At 41.8% G+C, this 5,730-nt stretch overlaps 1 non-coding gene across 1 annotated transcript; it reads left to right on the forward strand.

Annotated features, from left to right (window-relative positions):
• The first annotated feature begins 826 nt into the window (after window positions 1–826).
• Window positions 827–964, forward strand: LOC114811377. Its single transcript, XR_003759081.1, has one exon. It is a non-coding gene; the product is annotated as a small nucleolar RNA SNORA7 (small nucleolar RNA).
• Window positions 965–5,730: the final 4,766 nt, after the last annotated feature.

Consider the following 5,730-nt stretch of genomic DNA (forward strand, 5'->3'; position numbering starts at 1 on the left):
TCCAGAAATGCACATTGCATGTAAATCTAGATCAGAGAACCAAAAGTTTAGAAGGCCAGAGACTGATGTCCAGCTCCCACAAAACTGTTGAAGTTTAGTGCAGTAGTCATTCATTCATTCAATCGTATTTAGTCAGGAGTTAGACTCGGTGGTTTCCTGTAGACAGTGGGCTGTGAGGAGGGAAGGAATTTAGTAAGTGGAGAAGGGTGAGCATCCCAGGATGGATAAATGAGAAGCTGTGTTTCCCAGTGGATAGAGCCTATTGGTCAGAAGGGACTGGGATCTAATCTCGGCTCTTCCGCTTGACTTCTGTGTGATCTAGGACAAATCGCTTACCTTCTTCATGCCTCAGTTCTCTTATTTATAAAATGGAGACTAAGGTTCTGAGCCCCATGTGGGACAAGGACTGTGCCTAACCTGGTTCGCTTGTATTTACCCCAGTGCTTAGTACCGTGCCAGGCACATAGAAAGTGCTTTCCAAATACGATAAAAAATGAAATGATGTAAGAAAAGTCTCTAGAACAATAAAGTTGAGCATTGCAAATGAGAAGGAGATTAGGATGGACAGAGGAAAAGTTAGAATGTAAGAAGAGGTCCCAAGGTGGACAGTAGAGAGTAAAGTCCTCTAGGCCTCCTGGTCTGAAGGACACTTCAGACCCATACTGAGCCACCATATCAAACTGGGCTAGGCTTAGCATTCTCTAGCATGCTTGCCATTGTTCTTATAATAATAATAATTGTGATATTTGTTAAACTCTTATCATGTGTCAAGGTTAGTAATAATCTCTGCTGTAGATACAGTGTAAGCATATAGTACCCAGCTCCTCTCCTCTTAGGGTCACAGCTAGAGAGTTTCCTGTACTCTACCAGTCTTGGCTACAGGATGGAGAATCAAGCAGAGGCCTACCCATTCCATTCCTAGTTTGGGCAATGGCTAGCTAGTGGAAGGCAATCTGCTGCAAGTCAAAGCTCACCGGTGCTGGGCAGCAGCAGCGTGGGAGAGAGTTGAGGATGGAGACTCAAGTTTACTGCATGGAAGTAGGCAATGGTAAACCACTTCTGTATTTTTACCAAGAAAACTCAGTGGATCCACTACCAGAATGATTGCAGATAGAGAGTAGGGCGTTCTGGGAGAGATGTGTCCATGGTGTCGCTGTGGGTCAGAAATGACTTGACGGCATAAGACACGACAAGACCCAAGTCCTGTCCCACACAAGCCTCGCAGCTTAACGGGGAGGGAGAACAGGTATCTATACCCAATTTTTACAGGTGAGAGAACTGAGATATGGAGAAATTAGGTGGCTTGCTCAAGGTCACATAGCAGGCAAGTGGCAGAGGTGGGATTAGAACCCAGGTCTCCTGAACCCCCAGGGCTCTTCTCTTTCCAGTAGACCACCTTCCAGAATTCAACATACAATAGTTCCTTCAGAAGGGTTAGCCATTCTCCTACCCTGCCAGGTTGGTGAAACTAGTTTCAAATTATATGTCTTGATTGTCATGAAATGATTCCTCTGCAGTAGCTAATTAGGGATCACCTTATCCAGTCATTCGACACTAAGGAAGGAACATTAGTACACTCAAATCTTAAAATGCTGAGGTATTTCCTTTATTTTTGCATTTGTAAACTTGTATAAACTTACAGAATTATATGTCTAATATCTCTTTTTCTAATGTGGTTGTAAGCAGCACCTACCAATATTTAATTGCCTTGAAAATAACTGTAGAATCCAGTGAGGAAAAGGTGGGTAGTTCATCAATAAATAAATGAACTCTGGCCTTAAGTTTTGAAAGAACACAGGCTTAGGAGTCAGAGGACTTGGGTTCTTATCCTAGCTCTTCCATGTTTCTGCTGTGTGACTTTGGGCAAGGCACTTAAGTTCTCAGTGCTTCAGTATCCTCATCTGTAAAATGGAGATTATCTATTCTTCCTCTCATAAATGTTGTGAACCTCATGTGGAACAGAGACTGTGAGTGACCTAATTACCTTATATCCTTCCCAGTGCTTAGTACAAGCCTGTGCTTTACAAATATTATTATTTATATTTTTATTATCATTATTTTCAATAAATTACTCCATAAAGGTAGTAGTTCTCTACAAAAATTCAAAGACTTTCAACTGCATAATTACTAAAATATATTCATCCACTTAAAGTGGAGGGACGAGCTAGTCCCTTGCCCACTCCTTCTGACTCTGCCCCCTCCCAGCCCCACAATCCTTATGTCCACATCTGTAATTTTATTAATTTATATTAATATCCATCTCCCCCTCTAGACTGTAAACTCACTGTGAGCAAGGAATGTGATAGTTATATTACTATATTGTACTCTCCCTTAGCACTTAGTACAGTCCTCTGCATACAATGTGTTCAACAGATATGACAGACTGACTGTGTTTTCTCTACCCAGATAATAATAATAATAATGGTATTTGTTAAGTGCTTACTAGATGCCAAACACTGTTCTAAGCACTGGGGTAGAATATACTGACAATAATAATAATAGTAGAGTTGGAGGATGTAAAATCAGAAGATTAAAAACTAGTAGTAGAAGGTGTCTTGGAGATAATATGCTTTTAAAAGTGTTTTGAAGATGGGAAGAGAAGTGTTCTTTTGGATTTGAAGGGGAAGGGATTTACAGAAAAGGGAGAGGCTGGAACTGGGAGAAATGAGAATGAGGCACAGGGAGCTAATTAGGTGGAGAAAAATGTAGAATATGAGCTGAGGTGTAATGAGAACATAATGGATACAAAGTAGGAAGCATGTTGATTGAATACCTTCAAGCCAATGGTCAGGAGTTTCTCTTTGGTGCCAAGATGAATCAGTAATCCCTGGAGTTTGTGAGAAGTGGAGAGATGTGTGCAGAATGTCATTTTATTCATTCGCTCATATTTATTGAGCACTTACTTTGTGCAGAACACTGTACTAAGCGCTTGGAAAGTACACTTTGGTAGTAAAGAGATACATTCCCTGTCCCACACTAGAAAAATAATTCAGGCAGAAGAGTCAAGTATAGATTGGAGAATAATGATAATAAAAGTGGTAATTGTTAAGAGCTTACTGTGTGCCCAACCCTGTTCTAAGTGCTGGGGTAGATAGAAGACTGTAAGCTCACTGTCCATTCTGTTATATCATACTCTCCCAAAAACTTAGTAGAGTGCTCTGCACACAGTAAGCACTCAGTAAATCCAATTGACTGACTGACTGGGTCAGAGGACCTGGGTTCTAATCTTACCTCTGCCACTGGTCTGCTGTGTGACCTCAGTTCTTCAGTTCAGTTTCTCTGTTCTTCAGTTTCCTCATCTGTAAAATAGGAATTCAAAAACTGTTCTCCTTCCTACTTTAAAGTGAGTCTTTCCTGGGACCAGGACTGTGTCTGATCTGAATATCATGTATATACACCAGTGATCAGGACTTTGCTCAGCACAGAGTAAGCACTTTAAAAGCACTACTATTTGATGCAGTATGACACTTTCCTGGTATCAGAATCATGACCTTTGAAAAGAGTTGAAGTACCAAATACTAGAAACCTTCTGTAAGTAGAAGTGATAGGTTTTACAGAGGATTGAATGTTGGGTTAAAAGAGAAGAGCAAGTCATGGGTAATGCCAAGGTTAAGTATTTGAGAGATGGGGAGGATGTTGGTGCTATTAACTGTGATTGAAAGTTATTTGGAGGAGTGGGTAAGGGAGGGAAGAGGCAAGGATAGAAAAGACAGCTCATGGGTAACCCCCCTACTCATTTAGAAAGGACTCCAAGAGGGATATTAGCATGCTTACGATGGGAGAAGGATACATATGAAATCAACCACACCTTCTCCTGTCCTGGCTCTCCCTCCTAGTCTATTATTTAAAAAAAAAATCTCTAAAGGTGCATGGGAGAGAAAACAGCTTTGGCTGAAAGGAAAGCCCTGGAGAACAAACAGTGCCGTAGTAAAACCTTTCAAAATATGAACTTAAAAAACGTTTCTTGAGTTTTAGTCTCTACCCTCAAGGGGTCTTTAGTGAAGAGCCTCAGTCTTCCCAAAGCACACCCATACAACGCATATCATTTGCCAAACCCTCCTCTGCCTGAACCACGTCGACAAGCCCAGACTCGATGGCTAGCCAATGAAAAAGGGATTTGGCAACTAGTACAGACTCAGAACAAGAAACCAACCTCTCCCTCTTTAAGTAGAGGATAAATTGGACTGGGCCGAATGGACATGTGAAGCATTAAGAAAGTATGGGTGGGAAAATCAAGTACTCAGTCGTATTTATCGAGCACTTCCCGTATGCAGAGGGTTGTACTAAGTACTTGGAAAAGTACGATAAAATAGAGTTGATAGGCATGATCCCTAGGGTTTAAGATAAAGGTCTGGGGGTGGAACCCATAGGGATAGCTCTTGTACTATGGAGGCTGTGCTCTATTTTCTCAGGCTAAGTGGAACACCTCTTGGAAATAGGAAGAGAGTCAAGGACGAGACCATCTTAGCTCAGCTCCCAATTTCTCAGTCTCCCAGTTTTTCAGGTCACCATAACCACAGCAGCTCTCTCATAACACTTAAACCCGAATTATGTAAGCAACACTAAACCATATAAATTACAAGTACTCCCAGTGGTTTTTACAGTGGAAATGAGCGCCGCACCCAGTGATAGTTTAAAAGGTAGAATGGAGCACAGTAATACTAATAATTACTGTGGTAATAAGAATAATAATGATAACTAATGGTACCTGTTAAGCCCTCACTGTGTGCCAAGCGCTGTTTATGTGATGGAGTAGATACAAGTCAGGTTGGACACAGGCCCTGTTCCACATGGGGCTCACACTCTTAATCCTCCTTTTTACAGATAACTGAGGCCCAGAAAAGTCACACAGCAGAATTGTGGCAGAGCTGGGATTAGAATCCAGGTCCTTCTGACTCCCAGGCCTGGGCTCTATCCACTGAGCCACGTGGCTTCTCACAGTAGAGTGTGCGGATGTCTAAGTAAAACCTAATCAGTAAAAACGGTCACCCCTGTTAGAGTGTTTGCTATATGTGGGCAGGAAATACATGTTGTGCTTCTGTTGAATTTAGACCAATGTATTGCACTCAGTATGTGCTCAATAAATGCCACTGTTCATTCACTACTGCAATTTCCAATTTAAAGCCCTAATGGTAAGAAAACTTAAACAGAAGCCTTATGGAACTATGTGGTCACTCGGCTTCCGAAGAGATGATGACACTCCTGTTTAATTTTTTTATGGTATTTCTTAAGTTCTTACTATGTATCAGGCACTGTATTAGACGCTGGGGTTGATATAAGCTAATCAGGATGGACACAGTCCTTGACCCAACTGGAGCTCATTGTCTTACTCCCCATTTTGCAGATGCGGTCACTGAGGCACAGCAAAGTTAAGTGGCCCGCCCAAGGACACACAGCAGACAAGTGGCAGAGCCAGGATTTGAACTTGGGTCCTTCTGACTCCCAAGCCATGAGACCTATTGAGGAAGATGTCTGCCCTTAAAGAGGAGGAGAGTTAGCTAGAAATGGCACCCCCCTCAAAATTCCCTGTTTCACCAAAACTGGAGAGGACTAGGACTGGCGAATCTTAACCTGGTGATACAAATATAAAACAGAATCATTAATAAAAAGAGGACAGAAAAGTGTGTTTATGTGTATGTATGTGTTTGTGTGTGTGTGTGTTTGTGTGTATGTGAGAAGCAGCGTGGCTTAGTGGAAGGAGCACAAACTTGGAAGTTGGAGGTCTTGGGT

This window comes from Ornithorhynchus anatinus, chromosome 4 (genome assembly GCF_004115215.2).
Source record: "Ornithorhynchus anatinus isolate Pmale09 chromosome 4, mOrnAna1.pri.v4, whole genome shotgun sequence".
NCBI lineage: Eukaryota > Metazoa > Chordata > Mammalia > Monotremata > Ornithorhynchidae > Ornithorhynchus > Ornithorhynchus anatinus.